The sequence below is a fragment of the Ictalurus punctatus genome, unplaced genomic scaffold, assembly GCF_001660625.3.
Source record: "Ictalurus punctatus breed USDA103 unplaced genomic scaffold, Coco_2.0 tig00005687, whole genome shotgun sequence".
Lineage (NCBI taxonomy): Eukaryota > Metazoa > Chordata > Actinopteri > Siluriformes > Ictaluridae > Ictalurus > Ictalurus punctatus.
Window position 1 is genome coordinate 64735 of NW_026521109.1, and position 20266 is coordinate 85000.

The 20266-nt window shown below is 45.6% G+C and overlaps 7 non-coding genes across 7 annotated transcripts; all 7 read right to left on the reverse strand.

The window, feature by feature from the left end:
* Window positions 1-2314: 2314 nt before the first annotated feature.
* Window positions 2315-2387, reverse strand: trnak-uuu (transfer RNA lysine (anticodon UUU)). Its single transcript has one exon. It is a non-coding gene; the product is annotated as a tRNA-Lys (tRNA).
* A 2134-nt stretch (window positions 2388-4521) lies between these two features.
* Window positions 4522-4594, reverse strand: trnak-uuu (transfer RNA lysine (anticodon UUU)). Its single transcript has one exon. It is a non-coding gene; the product is annotated as a tRNA-Lys (tRNA).
* A 1454-nt stretch (window positions 4595-6048) lies between these two features.
* trnak-uuu (transfer RNA lysine (anticodon UUU)) lies at window positions 6049-6121 on the reverse strand. The gene has a single exon. It is a non-coding gene; the product is annotated as a tRNA-Lys (tRNA).
* Window positions 6122-11321: 5200 nt separating this feature from the next.
* Window positions 11322-11394, reverse strand: trnak-uuu (transfer RNA lysine (anticodon UUU)). The gene has a single exon. It is a non-coding gene; the product is annotated as a tRNA-Lys (tRNA).
* A 1454-nt stretch (window positions 11395-12848) lies between these two features.
* On the reverse strand, window positions 12849-12921 carry trnak-uuu (transfer RNA lysine (anticodon UUU)). Its single transcript has one exon. It is a non-coding gene; the product is annotated as a tRNA-Lys (tRNA).
* Window positions 12922-15055: 2134 nt separating this feature from the next.
* On the reverse strand, window positions 15056-15128 carry trnak-uuu (transfer RNA lysine (anticodon UUU)). The gene has a single exon. It is a non-coding gene; the product is annotated as a tRNA-Lys (tRNA).
* Window positions 15129-16582: 1454 nt separating this feature from the next.
* trnak-uuu (transfer RNA lysine (anticodon UUU)) lies at window positions 16583-16655 on the reverse strand. The gene has a single exon. It is a non-coding gene; the product is annotated as a tRNA-Lys (tRNA).
* Window positions 16656-20266: the final 3611 nt, after the last annotated feature.

Here is a 20266-nt window from a genome sequence, read left to right on the forward strand (position 1 = left end):
GTTTACGCCACCTTTGCCACTGATTGCCCATCGTCTGACACGTATAATGACACAAAGGCCTCGTACAAATGGTAAATGTGTGAAGTTACCCAGAAGAAGGCTGAACCATGGTTCTATCGCATAGGCAGTTGAGTCCCTGAGTTGCGCTTCAGGTATAAGTTGTCCGCGCTTCACTCTCACGCACTGGGGTGAGATCTACCATTTGATCTTGAAAATCTCCCTTAATGTCCAGGGAAGGGAAACCAGGCAGGTTATGCCTTTAAAGGGCTCGTGCCTTGTCCTCTGAAAGAGCTCTTGCCCAGATGTCAGACACTAGTCGCAACAGTCACAGCCCACCACCTGTCTCCGAGTTCCAATGCGTCTTGATCGCCACGCCGATGAACAAGTATGCCTTGCACCACGATGCGCTATAGGCTTCGAGCTGGGACCTCGTGGCGCAACGGTACTGCGTCTGGCTCCAGATCAGAAGGTTGCGTGTTCAAATCACGTTGGGGTCATTCAATGTGCTCTTTTTCACACAGACCCATGATTTTCTGCGCAGTCTAATAAGGATGCTGTTATATGGACTCCAATCTCTATGATGACCACCCATGTCTTTGTCAACTTCATGCTAAAAGGTAACAAAGCTTAGGTAGCAACACTCTCACCTAGTAACCATTAGTAACTTGACAACCTGCTGAATGTTTACCCTTAGTTTGCCCATTTTGCTTGCTGAACAAAACATGCTGGAAAGAGGCACCTTAGATGGTTTCACTGGACCTCTCAGAGGATCTGGAGGGTACTACAACACCCAAACAGGCACTTGAACCCTGGACCCTCAGATTAAAAGTCTGATGCTCTACCGACTGAGCTATCTGGGCTCGAGAAGCAAGAGCGCACTTTACCCTGGAGCTTGTAGGTCAGGCCTGTGGACGCTCTAGTTCAACGGTTCTCACAGACATAAATGGTGCTCAGCCCTTGGCTTGGAAAGGGCCCATCCCATCTGGTTCTCATGGCTTTCTACAAACTATTAACACAGCTCAGCACCACTATTCAAGGATACAAACCAACAGGGTTCAACCACAGCTCTGTCCTTCATACTTCTTTACCCACTGACTGCCTGCAGTCTGAGACATACAAAGAGACAAGGTTCTTGTGAAACCTGTAAAATGGTGACGTTAACCAAGAGAATGTTGAACTTTGGTCCTATCTGTTATGTTGGCCAGTTTCTAAGTTGAGATCAACTTAACCCCAGTGCTTTCTGTTTAACGACCTTGTTCGTATTTTTGTTTACAACTAGCACACTTTTGACCAGCATGTCGCTTGGAAATCGTTACCAGCATAACTCTTATTCGTAAGGCGCACTCTGAAGGCTTGTCTTGGTTCAAGGAATGCCTTCGTGTCATGGTATGAGAACAAGTAGAATAGCATCAGCATTTTTAATTAAACTTGGCTTTTCTGCACAAGGAGACCAAAATTTCTAACAAACACGTTAATTCCACACCACAAACTGACGTGTAATCTTGGCTCTGTATGCCTCGCAAAAAGCAGGTTTACGCCACCTTTGCCACTGATTGCCCATCGTCTGACACGTATAATGACACAAAGGCCTCGTACAAATGGTAAATGTGTGAAGTTACCCAGAAGAAGGCTGAACCATGGTTCTACCGCATAGACACTTGAGTCCCTGAGTTGCGCTTCAGGTATAAGTTGTCCACGCTTCACTCTCACGCACTGGGGTGAGATCTACCATTTGATCTTGAAAATCTCCCTTAATGTTCAGGGAAGGGAAACCTGGCAGGTTATCCCTTTAAAGGGCTTGTGCCCTGTCCTCTGAAAGAGCTCTTGCCCAGATGTCAGACACTAGTCGCAACAGTCACAGCCCACCACCTGTCTCCGAGTTCCAATGCGTCTTGATCGCCACGCCGATGAACAAGTATGCCTTGCACCACGATGCGCTATAGGCTTTGAGCTGGGACCTCGTGGCGCAACGGAAGTGCGTCTGACTCCAGATCAGAAGGTTCAAATCATGTCGGGGTCATTCAATGTGCTCTTTTTCACACAGACCCATGATTTATTTTCTGTGCAGTCTAATAAGGATGCTGTTATATGGACTCCAATCTCTATGATGACCACCCATGTCTTTGTCAACTTCATGCTAAAAGGTAACAAAGCTTATGTAGCAACACTCTCACCTAGTAACCATTAGTAACTTGACAACCTGCTGAATGTTTACCCTTAGTTTGCCCATTTTGCTTGCTGAACAAAACATGCTGGAAAGAGGCACCTTAGATGGTTTCACTGGACCTCTCAGAGGATCTGGAGGGTACTACAACACCCAAACAGGGACTTGAACCCTGGACCCTCAGATTAAAAGTCTGACGCTCTACCGACTGAGCTATCTGGGCTCGAGAAGCGAGAGCGCACTTTACCCTGGAGCTTGTAGGTCAGGCCTGTGGACGCTCTAGTTCAACGGTTCTCACAGACATAAATGGTGCTCAGCCCTTGGCTTGGAAAGGGCCCATCCCATCTGGTTCTCATGGCTTTCTACAAACTATTAACACAGCTCAGCACCACTATTCAAGGATACAAACCAACAGGGTTCAACCATGGGTCTGTCCTTCATACTTCTTTACCCACTGACTGCCTGCAGTCTGAGACATACAAAGAGACAAGGTTCTTGTGAAACCTGTAAAATGGTGACGTTAACCAAGAGAATGTTGAACTTTGGTCCTATCTATTATGTTGGCCAGTTTCTAAGTTGAGATCAACTTAACCCCAGTGCTTTCTGTTTAACGACCTTGTTCGTATTTTTGTTTACAACTAGCACACTTTTGACCAGCATGTCGCTTGGAAATCGTTACCAGCATAACTCTTATTCGTAAGGCTCACTCTGGAGGCTTGTCTTGGTTCAAGGAATGCCTTCGTGTCATGGTATGAGAACAAGTAGAATAGCATCAGCATTTTTAATTAAACTTGGCTTTTCTGCACAAGGAGACCAAAATTTCTAACAAACACGTTAATTCCACACCACAAACTGACGTGTAATCTTGGCTCTGTATGCCTCGCAAAAAGCAGGTTTACGCCACCTTTGCCACTGATTGCCCTGACCTACTGAGCTTGTAGGTCAGGCCTGTGGATGCTCTAGTTCAACGGTTCTCACAGACATAAATGGTGCTCAGCCCTTGGCTTGGAAAGGGCCCATCCCATCTGGTTCTCATGGCTTTCTACAAACTATTAACACAGCTCAGCACCACTATTCAAGGATACAAACCAACAGGGTTCAACCACGGGTCTGTCCTTCATACTTCTTTACCCACTGACTGCCTGCAGTCTGAGACATACAAAGAGACAAGGTTCTTGTGAAACCTGTAAAATGGTGACGTTAACCAAGAGAATGTTGAACTTTGGTCCTATCTATTATGTTGGCCAGTTTCTAAGTTGAGATCAACTTAACCCCAGTGCTTTCTGTTTAACGACCTTGTTCGTATTTTTGTTTACAACTAGCACACTTTTGACCAGCATGTCGCTTGGAAATCGTTACCAGCATAACTCTTATTCGTAAGGCTCACTCTGGAGGCTTGTCTTGGTTCAAGGAATGCCTTCGTGTCATGGTATGAGAACAAGTAGAATAGCATCAGCATTTTTAATTAAACTTGGCTTTTCTGCACAAGGAGACCAAAATTTCTAACAAACACGTTAATTCCACACCACAAACTGACGTGTAATCTTGGCTCTGTATGCCTCGCAAAAAGCAGGTTTACGCCACCTTTGCCACTGATTGCCCATCGTCTGACACGTATAATGACACAAAGGCCTCGTACAAATGGTAAATGTGTGAAGTTACCCAGAAGAAGGCTGAACCATGGTTCTACCGCATAGACACTTGAGTCCCTGAGTTGCGCTTCAGGTATAAGTTGTCCACGCTTCACTCTCACGCACTGGGGTGAGATCTACCATTTGATCTTGAAAATCTCCCTTAATGTTCAGGGAAGGGAAACCTGGCAGGTTATCCCTTTAAAGGGCTTGTGCCCTGTCCTCTGAAAGAGCTCTTGCCCAGATGTCAGACACTAGTCGCAACAGTCACAGCCCACCACCTGTCTCCGAGTTCCAATGCGTCTTGATCGCCACGCCGATGAACAAGTATGCCTTGCACCACGATGCGCTATAGGCTTTGAGCTGGGACCTCGTGGCGCAACGGAAGTGCGTCTGACTCCAGATCAGAAGGTTCAAATCATGTCGGGGTCATTCAATGTGCTCTTTTTCACACAGACCCATGATTTATTTTCTGTGCAGTCTAATAAGGATGCTGTTATATGGACTCCAATCTCTATGATGACCACCCATGTCTTTGTCAACTTCATGCTAAAAGGTAACAAAGCTTATGTAGCAACACTCTCACCTAGTAACCATTAGTAACTTGACAACCTGCTGAATGTTTACCCTTAGTTTGCCCATTTTGCTTGCTGAACAAAACATGCTGGAAAGAGGCACCTTAGATGGTTTCACTGGACCTCTCAGAGGATCTGGAGGGTACTACAACACCCAAACAGGGACTTGAACCCTGGACCCTCAGATTAAAAGTCTGACGCTCTACCGACTGAGCTATCTGGGCTCGAGAAGCGAGAGCGCACTTTACCCTGGAGCTTGTAGGTCAGGCCTGTGGACGCTCTAGTTCAACGGTTCTCACAGACATAAATGGTGCTCAGCCCTTGGCTTGGAAAGGGCCCATCCCATCTGGTTCTCATGGCTTTCTACAAACTATTAACACAGCTCAGCACCACTATTCAAGGATACAAACCAACAGGGTTCAACCATGGGTCTGTCCTTCATACTTCTTTACCCACTGACTGCCTGCAGTCTGAGACATACAAAGAGACAAGGTTCTTGTGAAACCTGTAAAATGGTGACGTTAACCAAGAGAATGTTGAACTTTGGTCCTATCTATTATGTTGGCCAGTTTCTAAGTTGAGATCAACTTAACCCCAGTGCTTTCTGTTTAACGACCTTGTTCGTATTTTTGTTTACAACTAGCACACTTTTGACCAGCATGTCGCTTGGAAATCGTTACCAGCATAACTCTTATTCGTAAGGCTCACTCTGGAGGCTTGTCTTGGTTCAAGGAATGCCTTCGTGTCATGGTATGAGAACAAGTAGAATAGCATCAGCATTTTTAATTAAACTTGGCTTTTCTGCACAAGGAGACCAAAATTTCTAACAAACACGTTAATTCCACACCACAAACTGACGTGTAATCTTGGCTCTGTATGCCTCGCAAAAAGCAGGTTTACGCCACCTTTGCCACTGATTGCCCATCGTCTGACACGTATAATGACACAAAGGCCTCGTACAAATGGTAAATGTGTGAAGTTACCCAGAAGAAGGCTGAACCATGGTTCTACCGCATAGACACTTGAGTCCCTGAGTTGCGCTTCAGGTATAAGTTGTCCACGCTTCACTCTCACGCACTGGGGTGAGATCTACCATTTGATCTTGAAAATCTCCCTTAATGTTCAGGGAAGGGAAACCTGGCAGGTTATCCCTTTAAAGGGCTTGTGCCCTGTCCTCTGAAAGAGCTCTTGCCCAGATGTCAGACACTAGTCGCAACAGTCACAGCCCACCACCTGTCTCCGAGTTCCAATGCGTCTTGATCGCCACGCCGATGAACAAGTATGCCTTGCACCACGATGCGCTATAGGCTTTGAGCTGGGACCTCGTGGCGCAACGGAAGTGCGTCTGACTCCAGATCAGAAGGTTCAAATCATGTCGGGGTCATTCAATGTGCTCTTTTTCACACAGACCCATGATTTATTTTCTGTGCAGTCTAATAAGGATGCTGTTATATGGACTCCAATCTCTATGATGACCACCCATGTCTTTGTCAACTTCATGCTAAAAGGTAACAAAGCTTATGTAGCAACACTCTCACCTAGTAACCATTAGTAACTTGACAACCTGCTGAATGTTTACCCTTAGTTTGCCCATTTTGCTTGCTGAACAAAACATGCTGGAAAGAGGCACCTTAGATGGTTTCACTGGACCTCTCAGAGGATCTGGAGGGTACTACAACACCCAAACAGGGACTTGAACCCTGGACCCTCAGATTAAAAGTCTGACGCTCTACCGACTGAGCTATCTGGGCTCGAGAAGCGAGAGCGCACTTTACCCTGGAGCTTGTAGGTCAGGCCTGTGGACGCTCTAGTTCAACGGTTCTCACAGACATAAATGGTGCTCAGCCCTTGGCTTGGAAAGGGCCCATCCCATCTGGTTCTCATGGCTTTCTACAAACTATTAACACAGCTCAGCACCACTATTCAAGGATACAAACCAACAGGGTTCAACCATGGGTCTGTCCTTCATACTTCTTTACCCACTGACTGCCTGCAGTCTGAGACATACAAAGAGACAAGGTTCTTGTGAAACCTGTAAAATGGTGACGTTAACCAAGAGAATGTTGAACTTTGGTCCTATCTATTATGTTGGCCAGTTTCTAAGTTGAGATCAACTTAACCCCAGTGCTTTCTGTTTAACGACCTTGTTCGTATTTTTGTTTACAACTAGCACACTTTTGACCAGCATGTCGCTTGGAAATCGTTACCAGCATAACTCTTATTCGTAAGGCTCACTCTGGAGGCTTGTCTTGGTTCAAGGAATGCCTTCGTGTCATGGTATGAGAACAAGTAGAATAGCATCAGCATTTTTAATTAAACTTGGCTTTTCTGCACAAGGAGACCAAAATTTCTAACAAACACGTTAATTCCACACCACAAACTGACGTGTAATCTTGGCTCTGTATGCCTCGCAAAAAGCAGGTTTACGCCACCTTTGCCACTGATTGCCCTGACCTACTGAGCTTGTAGGTCAGGCCTGTGGATGCTCTAGTTCAACGGTTCTCACAGACATAAATGGTGCTCAGCCCTTGGCTTGGAAAGGGCCCATCCCATCTGGTTCTCATGGCTTTCTACAAACTATTAACACAGCTCAGCACCACTATTCAAGGATACAAACCAACAGGGTTCAACCACGGGTCTGTCCTTCATACTTCTTTACCCACTGACTGCCTGCAGTCTGAGACATACAAAGAGACAAGGTTCTTGTGAAACCTGTAAAATGGTGACGTTAACCAAGAGAATGTTGAACTTTGGTCCTATCTATTATGTTGGCCAGTTTCTAAGTTGAGATCAACTTAACCCCAGTGCTTTCTGTTTAACGACCTTGTTCGTATTTTTGTTTACAACTAGCACACTTTTGACCAGCATGTCGCTTGGAAATCGTTACCAGCATAACTCTTATTCGTAAGGCTCACTCTGGAGGCTTGTCTTGGTTCAAGGAATGCCTTCGTGTCATGGTATGAGAACAAGTAGAATAGCATCAGCATTTTTAATTAAACTTGGCTTTTCTGCACAAGGAGACCAAAATTTCTAACAAACACGTTAATTCCACACCACAAACTGACGTGTAATCTTGGCTCTGTATGCCTCGCAAAAAGCAGGTTTACGCCACCTTTGCCACTGATTGCCCATCGTCTGACACGTATAATGACACAAAGGCCTCGTACAAATGGTAAATGTGTGAAGTTACCCAGAAGAAGGCTGAACCATGGTTCTATCGCATAGGCAGTTGAGTCCCTGAGTTGCGCTTCAGGTATAAGTTGTCCACGCTTCACTCTCACTCACTGGGGTGAGATCTACCATTTGATCTTGAAAATCTCCCTTAATGTCCAGGGAAGGGAAACCAGCCAGGTTATGCCTTTAAAGGGCTCGTGCCTTGTCCTCTGAAAGAGCTCTTGCCCAGATATCAGACACTAGTCGCAACAGTCACAGCCCACCACCTGTCTCCGAGTTCCAATGCGTCTTGATCGCCACGCCGATGAACAAGTATGCCTTGCACCATGATGCGCTATAGGCTTCGAGCTGGGACCTCGTGGCGCAACGGAAGTGCGTCTGACTCCAGATCAGAAGGTTCAAATCATGTCGGGGTCATTCAATGTGCTCTTTTTCACACAGACCCATGATTTATTTTCTGTGCAGTCTAATAAGGATGCTGTTATATGGACTCCAATCTCTATGATGACCACCCATGTCTTTGTCAACTTCATGCTAAAAGGTAACAAAGCTTAGGTAGCAACACTCTCACCTAGTAACCATTAGTAACTTGACAACCTGCTGAATGTTTACCCTTAGTTTGCCCATTTTGCTTGCTGAACAAAACATGCTGGAAAGAGGCACCTTAGATGGTTTCACTGGACCTCTCAGAGGATCTGGAGGATACTACAACACCCAAACAGGGACTTGAACCCTGGATCCTCAGATTAAAAGTCTGACGCTCTACCAACTGAGCTATCTGTGCCTGAGAAGAAAGAGAGAGAGCGCACTTTACCCTGGAGCTTGTAGGTCAGGCCTGTGGACGCTCTAGTTCAACGGTTCTCACAGACATAAATGGTGCTCAGCCCTTGGCTTGGAAAGGGCCCATCCCATCTGGTTCTCATGGCTTTCTACAAACTATTAACACAGCTCAGCACCACTATTCAAGGATACAAACCAACAGGGTTCAACCACGGGTCTGTCCTTCATACTTCTTTACCCACTGACTGCTTGCAGTCTGAGACATACAAAGAGACAAGGTTCTTGTGAAACCTGTAAAATGGTGACGTTAACCAAGAGAATGTTGAACTTTGGTCCTATCTATTATGTTGGCCAGTTTCTAAGTTGAGATCAACTTAACCCCAGTGCTTTCTGTTTAACGACCTTGTTCGTATTTTTGTTTACAACTAGCACACTTTTGACCAGCATGTCGCTTGGAAATCGTTACCAGCATAACTCTTATTCGTAAGGCTCACTCTGGAGGCTTGTCTTGGTTCAAGGAATGCCTTCGTGTCATGGTATGAGAACAAGTAGAATAGCATCAGCATTTTTAATTAAACTTGGCTTTTCTGCACAAGGAGACCAAAATTTCTAACAAACACGTTAATTCCACACCACAAACTGACGTGTAATCTTGGCTCTGTATGCCTCGCAAAAAGCAGGTTTACGCCACCTTTGCCACTGATTGCCCATCGTCTGACACGTATAATGACACAAAGGCCTCGTACAAATGGTAAATGTGTGAAGTTACCCAGAAGAAGGCTGAACGATGGTTCTATCGCATAGGCAGTTGAGTCCCTGAGTTGCGCTTCAGGTATAAGTTGTCCGCGCTTCACTCTCACGCACTGGGGTGAGATCTACCATTTGATCTTGAAAATCTCCCTTAATGTCCAGGGAAGGGAAACCAGGCAGGTTATGCCTTTAAAGGGCTCGTGCCTTGTCCTCTGAAAGAGCTCTTGCCCAGATGTCAGACACTAGTCGCAACAGTCACAGCCCACCACCTGTCTCCGAGTTCCAATGCGTCTTGATCGCCACGCCGATGAACAAGTATGCCTTGCACCATGATGCGCTATAGGCTTCGAGCTGGGACCTCGTGGCGCAACGGAAGTGCGTCTGACTCCAGATCAGAAGGTTCAAATCATGTCGGGGTCATTCAATGTGCTCTTTTTCACACAGACCCATGATTTATTTTCTGTGCAGTCTAATAAGGATGCTGTTATATGGACTCCAATCTCTATGATGACCACCCATGTCTTTGTCAACTTCATGCTAAAAGGTAACAAAGCTTATGTAGCAACACTCTCACCTAGTAACCATTAGTAACTTGACAACCTGTTGAATGTTTACCCTTAGTTTGCCCATTTTGCTTGCTGGACAAAACATGCTGGAAAGAGGCACCTTAGATGGTTTCACTGGACCTCTCAGAGGATCTGGAGGATACTACAACACCCAAACAGGGACTTGAACCCTGGATCCTCAGATTAAAAGTCTGACGCTCTACCAACTGAGCTATCTGTGCCCGAGAAGAGAGAGAGAGAGCGCACTTTACCCTGGAGCTTGTAGGTCAGGCCTGTGGACGCTCTAGTTCAACGGTTCTCACAGACATAAATGGTGCTCAGCCCTTGGCTTGGAAAGGGCCCATCCCATCTGGTTCTCATGGCTTTCTACAAACTATTAACACAGCTCAGCACCACTATTCAAGGATACAAACCAACAGGGTTCAACCACGGGTCTGTCCTTCATACTTCTTTACCCACTGACTGCCTGCAGTCTGAGACATACAAAGAGACAAGGTTCTTGTGAAACCTGTAAAATGGTGACGTTAACCAAGAGAATGTTGAACTTTGGTCCTATCTGTTATGTTGGCCAGTTTCTAAGTTGAGATCAACTTAACCCCAGTGCTTTCTGTTTAACGACCTTGTTCGTATTTTTGTTTACAACTAGCACACTTTTGACCAGCATGTCGCTTGGAAATCGTTACCAGCATAACTCTTATTCGTAAGGCGCACTCTGAAGGCTTGTCTTGGTTCAAGGAATGCCTTCGTGTCATGGTATGAGAACAAGTAGAATAGCATCAGCATTTTTAATTAAACTTGGCTTTTCTGCACAAGGAGACCAAAATTTCTAACAAACACGTTAATTCCACACCACAAACTGACGTGTAATCTTGGCTCTGTATGCCTCGCAAAAAGCAGGTTTACGCCACCTTTGCCACTGATTGCCCATCGTCTGACACGTATAATGACACAAAGGCCTCGTACAAATGGTAAATGTGTGAAGTTACCCAGAAGAAGGCTGAACCATGGTTCTACCGCATAGACACTTGAGTCCCTGAGTTGCGCTTCAGGTATAAGTTGTCCACGCTTCACTCTCACGCACTGGGGTGAGATCTACCATTTGATCTTGAAAATCTCCCTTAATGTTCAGGGAAGGGAAACCTGGCAGGTTATCCCTTTAAAGGGCTTGTGCCCTGTCCTCTGAAAGAGCTCTTGCCCAGATGTCAGACACTAGTCGCAACAGTCACAGCCCACCACCTGTCTCCGAGTTCCAATGCGTCTTGATCGCCATGCCGATGAACAAGTATGCCTTGCACCACGATGCGCTATAGGCTTTGAGCTGGGACCTCGTGGCGCAACGGAAGTGCGTCTGACTCCAGATCAGAAGGTTCAAATCATGTCGGGGTCATTCAATGTGCTCTTTTTCACACAGACCCATGATTTATTTTCTGTGCAGTCTAATAAGGATGCTGTTATATGGACTCCAATCTCTATGATGACCACCCATGTCTTTGTCAACTTCATGCTAAAAGGTAACAAAGCTTATGTAGCAACACTCTCACCTAGTAACCATTAGTAACTTGACAACCTGCTGAATGTTTACCCTTAGTTTGCCCATTTTGCTTGCTGAACAAAACATGCTGGAAAGAGGCACCTTAGATGGTTTCACTGGACCTCTCAGAGGATCTGGAGGGTACTACAACACCCAAACAGGGACTTGAACCCTGGACCCTCAGATTAAAAGTCTGACGCTCTACCGACTGAGCTATCTGGGCTCGAGAAGCGAGAGCGCACTTTACCCTGGAGCTTGTAGGTCAGGCCTGTGGACGCTCTAGTTCAACGGTTCTCACAGACATAAATGGTGCTCAGCCCTTGGCTTGGAAAGGGCCCATCCCATCTGGTTCTCATGGCTTTCTACAAACTATTAACACAGCTCAGCACCACTATTCAAGGATACAAACCAACAGGGTTCAACCATGGGTCTGTCCTTCATACTTCTTTACCCACTGACTGCCTGCAGTCTGAGACATACAAAGAGACAAGGTTCTTGTGAAACCTGTAAAATGGTGACGTTAACCAAGAGAATGTTGAACTTTGGTCCTATCTATTATGTTGGCCAGTTTCTAAGTTGAGATCAACTTAACCCCAGTGCTTTCTGTTTAACGACCTTGTTCGTATTTTTGTTTACAACTAGCACACTTTTGACCAGCATGTCGCTTGGAAATCGTTACCAGCATAACTCTTATTCGTAAGGCTCACTCTGGAGGCTTGTCTTGGTTCAAGGAATGCCTTCGTGTCATGGTATGAGAACAAGTAGAATAGCATCAGCATTTTTAATTAAACTTGGCTTTTCTGCACAAGGAGACCAAAATTTCTAACAAACACGTTAATTCCACACCACAAACTGACGTGTAATCTTGGCTCTGTATGCCTCGCAAAAAGCAGGTTTACGCCACCTTTGCCACTGATTGCCCATCGTCTGACACGTATAATGACACAAAGGCCTCGTACAAATGGTAAATGTGTGAAGTTACCCAGAAGAAGGCTGAACCATGGTTCTACCGCATAGACACTTGAGTCCCTGAGTTGCGCTTCAGGTATAAGTTGTCCACGCTTCACTCTCACGCACTGGGGTGAGATCTACCATTTGATCTTGAAAATCTCCCTTAATGTTCAGGGAAGGGAAACCTGGCAGGTTATCCCTTTAAAGGGCTTGTGCCCTGTCCTCTGAAAGAGCTCTTGCCCAGATGTCAGACACTAGTCGCAACAGTCACAGCCCACCACCTGTCTCCGAGTTCCAATGCGTCTTGATCGCCACGCCGATGAACAAGTATGCCTTGCACCACGATGCGCTATAGGCTTTGAGCTGGGACCTCGTGGCGCAACGGAAGTGCGTCTGACTCCAGATCAGAAGGTTCAAATCATGTCGGGGTCATTCAATGTGCTCTTTTTCACACAGACCCATGATTTATTTTCTGTGCAGTCTAATAAGGATGCTGTTATATGGACTCCAATCTCTATGATGACCACCCATGTCTTTGTCAACTTCATGCTAAAAGGTAACAAAGCTTATGTAGCAACACTCTCACCTAGTAACCATTAGTAACTTGACAACCTGCTGAATGTTTACCCTTAGTTTGCCCATTTTGCTTGCTGAACAAAACATGCTGGAAAGAGGCACCTTAGATGGTTTCACTGGACCTCTCAGAGGATCTGGAGGGTACTACAACACCCAAACAGGGACTTGAACCCTGGACCCTCAGATTAAAAGTCTGACGCTCTACCGACTGAGCTATCTGGGCTCGAGAAGCGAGAGCGCACTTTACCCTGGAGCTTGTAGGTCAGGCCTGTGGACGCTCTAGTTCAACGGTTCTCACAGACATAAATGGTGCTCAGCCCTTGGCTTGGAAAGGGCCCATCCCATCTGGTTCTCATGGCTTTCTACAAACTATTAACACAGCTCAGCACCACTATTCAAGGATACAAACCAACAGGGTTCAACCATGGGTCTGTCCTTCATACTTCTTTACCCACTGACTGCCTGCAGTCTGAGACATACAAAGAGACAAGGTTCTTGTGAAACCTGTAAAATGGTGACGTTAACCAAGAGAATGTTGAACTTTGGTCCTATCTATTATGTTGGCCAGTTTCTAAGTTGAGATCAACTTAACCCCAGTGCTTTCTGTTTAACGACCTTGTTCGTATTTTTGTTTACAACTAGCACACTTTTGACCAGCATGTCGCTTGGAAATCGTTACCAGCATAACTCTTATTCGTAAGGCTCACTCTGGAGGCTTGTCTTGGTTCAAGGAATGCCTTCGTGTCATGGTATGAGAACAAGTAGAATAGCATCAGCATTTTTAATTAAACTTGGCTTTTCTGCACAAGGAGACCAAAATTTCTAACAAACACGTTAATTCCACACCACAAACTGACGTGTAATCTTGGCTCTGTATGCCTCGCAAAAAGCAGGTTTACGCCACCTTTGCCACTGATTGCCCTGACCTACTGAGCTTGTAGGTCAGGCCTGTGGATGCTCTAGTTCAACGGTTCTCACAGACATAAATGGTGCTCAGCCCTTGGCTTGGAAAGGGCCCATCCCATCTGGTTCTCATGGCTTTCTACAAACTATTAACACAGCTCAGCACCACTATTCAAGGATACAAACCAACAGGGTTCAACCACGGGTCTGTCCTTCATACTTCTTTACCCACTGACTGCCTGCAGTCTGAGACATACAAAGAGACAAGGTTCTTGTGAAACCTGTAAAATGGTGACGTTAACCAAGAGAATGTTGAACTTTGGTCCTATCTATTATGTTGGCCAGTTTCTAAGTTGAGATCAACTTAACCCCAGTGCTTTCTGTTTAACGACCTTGTTCGTATTTTTGTTTACAACTAGCACACTTTTGACCAGCATGTCGCTTGGAAATCGTTACCAGCATAACTCTTATTCGTAAGGCTCACTCTGGAGGCTTGTCTTGGTTCAAGGAATGCCTTCGTGTCATGGTATGAGAACAAGTAGAATAGCATCAGCATTTTTAATTAAACTTGGCTTTTCTGCACAAGGAGACCAAAATTTCTAACAAACACGTTAATTCCACACCACAAACTGACGTGTAATCTTGGCTCTGTATGCCTCGCAAAAAGCAGGTTTACGCCACCTTTGCCACTGATTGCCCATCGTCTGACACGTATAATGACACAAAGGCCTCGTACAAATGGTAAATGTGTGAAGTTACCCAGAAGAAGGCTGAACCATGGTTCTACCGCATAGACACTTGAGTCCCTGAGTTGCGCTTCAGGTATAAGTTGTCCACGCTTCACTCTCACGCACTGGGGTGAGATCTACCATTTGATCTTGAAAATCTCCCTTAATGTTCAGGGAAGGGAAACCTGGCAGGTTATCCCTTTAAAGGGCTTGTGCCCTGTCCTCTGAAAGAGCTCTTGCCCAGATGTCAGACACTAGTCGCAACAGTCACAGCCCACCACCTGTCTCCGAGTTCCAATGCGTCTTGATCGCCACGCCGATGAACAAGTATGCCTTGCACCACGATGCGCTATAGGCTTTGAGCTGGGACCTCGTGGCGCAACGGAAGTGCGTCTGACTCCAGATCAGAAGGTTCAAATCATGTCGGGGTCATTCAATGTGCTCTTTTTCACACAGACCCATGATTTATTTTCTGTGCAGTCTAATAAGGATGCTGTTATATGGACTCCAATCTCTATGATGACCACCCATGTCTTTGTCAACTTCATGCTAAAAGGTAACAAAGCTTATGTAGCAACACTCTCACCTAGTAACCATTAGTAACTTGACAACCTGCTGAATGTTTACCCTTAGTTTGCCCATTTTGCTTGCTGAACAAAACATGCTGGAAAGAGGCACCTTAGATGGTTTCACTGGACCTCTCAGAGGATCTGGAGGGTACTACAACACCCAAACAGGGACTTGAACCCTGGACCCTCAGATTAAAAGTCTGACGCTCTACCGACTGAGCTATCTGGGCTCGAGAAGCGAGAGCGCACTTTACCCTGGAGCTTGTAGGTCAGGCCTGTGGACGCTCTAGTTCAACGGTTCTCACAGACATAAATGGTGCTCAGCCCTTGGCTTGGAAAGGGCCCATCCCATCTGGTTCTCATGGCTTTCTACAAACTATTAACACAGCTCAGCACCACTATTCAAGGATACAAACCAACAGGGTTCAACCATGGGTCTGTCCTTCATACTTCTTTACCCACTGACTGCCTGCAGTCTGAGACATACAAAGAGACAAGGTTCTTGTGAAACCTGTAAAATGGTGACGTTAACCAAGAGAATGTTGAACTTTGGTCCTATCTATTATGTTGGCCAGTTTCTAAGTTGAGATCAACTTAACCCCAGTGCTTTCTGTTTAACGACCTTGTTCGTATTTTTGTTTACAACTAGCACACTTTTGACCAGCATGTCGCTTGGAAATCGTTACCAGCATAACTCTTATTCGTAAGGCTCACTCTGGAGGCTTGTCTTGGTTCAAGGAATGCCTTCGTGTCATGGTATGAGAACAAGTAGAATAGCATCAGCATTTTTAATTAAACTTGGCTTTTCTGCACAAGGAGACCAAAATTTCTAACAAACACGTTAATTCCACACCACAAACTGACGTGTAATCTTGGCTCTGTATGCCTCGCAAAAAGCAGGTTTACGCCACCTTTGCCACTGATTGCCCATCGTCTGACACGTATAATGACACAAAGGCCTCGTACAAATGGTAAATGTGTGAAGTTACCCAGAAGAAGGCTGAACCATGGTTCTACCGCATAGACACTTGAGTCCCTGAGTTGCGCTTCAGGTATAAGTTGTCCACGCTTCACTCTCACGCACTGGGGTGAGATCTACCATTTGATCTTGAAAATCTCCCTTAATGTTCAGGGAAGGGAAACCTGGCAGGTTATCCCTTTAAAGGGCTTGTGCCCTGTCCTCTGAAAGAGCTCTTGCCCAGATGTCAGACACTAGTCGCAACAGTCACAGCCCACCACCTGTCTCCGAGTTCCAATGCGTCTTGATCGCCACGCCGATGAACAAGTATGCCTTGCACCACGATGCGCTATAGGCTTTGAGCTGGGACCTCGTGGCGCAACGGAAGTGCGTCTGACTCCAGATCAGAAGGTTCAAATCATGTCGGGGTCATTCAATGTGCTCTTTTTCACACAGACCCATGATTTATTTTCTGTGCAGTCTAATAAGGATGCTGTTATATGGACTCCAATCTCTATGATGACCACCCATGTCTTTGTCAACTTCATGCTAAAAGGTAACAAAGCTTATGTAGCAACACTCTCACCTAGTAACCATTAGTAACTTGACAACCTGCTGAATGTTTACCCTTAGTTTGCCCATTTTGCTTGCTGAACAAAACATGCTGGAAAGAGGCACCTTAGATGGTTTCACTGGACCTCTCAGAGGATCTGGAGGGTACTACAACACCCAAACAGGGACTTGAACCCTGGACCCTCAGATTAAAAGTCTGACGCTCTACCGACTGAGCTATCTGGGCTCGAGAAGCGAGAGCGCACTTTACCCTGGAGCTTGTAGGTCAGGCCTGTGGACGCTCTAGTTCAACGGTTCTCACAGACATAAATGGTGCTCAGCCCTTGGCTTGGAAAGGGCCCATCCCATCTGGTTCTCATGGCTTTCTACAAACTATTAACACAGCTCAGCACCACTATTCAAGGATACAAACCAACAGGGTTCAACCATGGGTCTGTCCTTCATACTTCTTTACCCACTGACTGCCTGCAGTCTGAGACATACAAAGAGACAAGGTTCTTGTGAAACCTGTAAAATGGTGACGTTAACCAAGAGAATGTTGAACTTTGGTCCTATCTATTATGTTGGCCAGTTTCTAAGTTGAGATCAACTTAACCCCAGTGCTTTCTGTTTAACGACCTTGTTCGTATTTTTGTTTACAACTAGCACACTTTTGACCAGCATGTCGCTTGGAAATCGTTACCAGCATAACTCTTATTCGTAAGGCTCACTCTGGAGGCTTGTCTTGGTTCAAGGAATGCCTTCGTGTCATGGTATGAGAACAAGTAGAATAGCATCAGCATTTTTAATTAAACTTGGCTTTTCTGCACAAGGAGACCAAAATTTCTAACAAACACGTTAATTCCACACCACAAACTGACGTGTAATCTTGGCTCTGTATGCCTCGCAAAAAGCAGGTTTACGCCACCTTTGCCACTGATTGCCCTGACCTACTGAGCTTGTAGGTCAGGCCTGTGGATGCTCTAGTTCAACGGTTCTCACAGACATAAATGGTGCTCAGCCCTTGGCTTGGAAAGGGCCCATCCCATCTGGTTCTCATGGCTTTCTACAAACTATTAACACAGCTCAGCACCACTATTCAAGGATACAAACCAACAGGGTTCAACCACGGGTCTGTCCTTCATACTTCTTTACCCACTGACTGCCTGCAGTCTGAGACATACAAAGAGACAAGGTTCTTGTGAAACCTGTAAAATGGTGACGTTAACCAAGAGAATGTTGAACTTTGGTCCTATCTATTATGTTGGCCAGTTTCTAAGTTGAGATCAACTTAACCCCAGTGCTTTCTGTTTAACGACCTTGTTCGTATTTTTGTTTACAACTAGCACACTTTTGACCAGCATGTCGCTTGGAAATCGTTACCAGCATAACTCTTATTCGTAAGGCTCACTCTGGAGGCTTGTCTTGGTTCAAGGAATGCCTTCGTGTCATGGTATGAGAACAAGTAGAATAGCATCAGCATTTTTAATTAAACTTGGCTTTTCTGCACAAGGAGACCAAAATTTCTAACAAACACGTTAATTCCACACCACAAACTGACGTGTAATCTTGGCTCTGTATGCCTCGCAAAAAGCAGGTTTACGCCACCTTTGCCACTGATTGCCCATCGTCTGACACGTATAATGACACAAAGGCCTCGTACAAATGGTAAATGTGTGAAGTTACCCAGAAGAAGGCTGAACCATGGTTCTATCGCATAGGCAGTTGAGTCCCTGAGTTGCGCTTCAGGTATAAGTTGTCCACGCTTCACTCTCACTCACTGGGGTGAGATCTACCATTTGATCTTGAAAATCTCCCTTAATGTCCAGGGAAGGGAAACCAGCCAGGTTATGCCTTTAAAGGGCTCGTGCCTTGTCCTCTGAAAGAGCTCTTGCCCAGATATCAGACACTAGTCGCAACAGTCACAGCCCACCACCTGTCTCCGAGTTCCAATGCGTCTTGATCGCCACGCCGATGAACAAGTATGCCTTGCACCATGATGCGCTATAGGCTTCGAGCTGGGACCTCGTGGCGCAACGGAAGTGCGTCTGACTCCAGATCAGAAGGTTCAAATCATGTCGGGGTCATTCAATGTGCTCTTTTTCACACAGACCCATGATTTATTTTCTGTGCAGTCTAATAAGGATGCTGTTATATGGACTCCAATCTCTATGATGACCACCCATGTCTTTGTCAACTTCATGCTAAAAGGTAACAAAGCTTAGGTAGCAACACTCTCACCTAGTAACCATTAGTAACTTGACAACCTGCTGAATGTTTACCCTTAGTTTGCCCATTTTGCTTGCTGAACAAAACATGCTGGAAAGAGGCACCTTAGATGGTTTCACTGGACCTCTCAGAGGATCTGGAGGATACTACAACACCCAAACAGGGACTTGAACCCTGGATCCTCAGATTAAAAGTCTGACGCTCTACCAACTGAGCTATCTGTGCCTGAGAAGAAAGAGAGAGAGCGCACTTTACCCTGGAGCTTGTAGGTCAGGCCTGTGGACGCTCTAGTTCAACGGTTCTCACAGACATAAATGGTGCTCAGCCCTTGGCTTGGAAAGGGCCCATCCCATCTGGTTCTCATGGCTTTCTACAAACTATTAACACAGCTCAGCACCACTATTCAAGGATACAAACCAACAGGGTTCAACCACGGGTCTGTCCTTCATACTTCTTTACCCACTGACTGCTTGCAGTCTGAGACATACAAAGAGACAAGGTTCTTGTGAAACCTGTAAAATGGTGACGTTAACCAAGAGAATGTTGAACTTTGGTCCTATCTATTATGTTGGCCAGTTTCTAAGTTGAGATCAACTTAACCCCAGTGCTTTCTGTTTAACGACCTTGTTCGTATTTTTGTTTACAACTAGCACACTTTTGACCAGCATGTCGCTTGGAAATCGTTACCAGCATAACTCTTATTCGTAAGGCTCACTCTGGAGGCTTGTCTTGGTTCAAGGAATGCCTTCGTGTCATGGTATGAGAACAAGTAGAATAGCATCAGCATTTTTAATTAAACTTGGCTTTTCTGCACAAGGAGACCAAAATTTCTAACAAACACGTTAATTCCACACCACAAACTGACGTGTAATCTTGGCTCTGTATGCCTCGCAAAAAGCAGGTTTACGCCACCTTTGCCACTGATTGCCCATCGTCTGACACGTATAATGACACAAAGGCCTCGTACAAATGGTAAATGTGTGAAGTTACCCAGAAGAAGGCTGAACGATGGTTCTATCGCATAGGCAGTTGAGTCCCTGAGTTGCGCTTCAGGTATAAGTTGTCCGCGCTTCACTCTCACGCACTGGGGTGAGATCTACCATTTGATCTTGAAAATCTCCCTTAATGTCCAGGGAAGGGAAACCAGGCAGGTTATGCCTTTAAAGGGCTCGTGCCTTGTCCTCTGAAAGAGCTCTTGCCCAGATGTCAGACACTAGTCGCAACAGTCACAGCCCACCACCTGTCTCCGAGTTCCAATGCGTCTTGATCGCCACGCCGATGAACAAGTATGCCTTGCACCATGATGCGCTATAGGCTTCGAGCTGGGACCTCGTGGCGCAACGGAAGTGCGTCTGACTCCAGATCAGAAGGTTCAAATCATGTCGGGGTCATTCAATGTGCTCTTTTTCACACAGACCCATGATTTATTTTCTGTGCAGTCTAATAAGGATGCTGTTATATGGACTCCAATCTCTATGATGACCACCCATGTCTTTGTCAACTTCATGCTAAAAGGTAACAAAGCTTATGTAGCAACACTCTCACCTAGTAACCATTAGTAACTTGACAACCTGTTGAATGTTTACCCTTAGTTTGCCCATTTTGCTTGCTGGACAAAACATGCTGGAA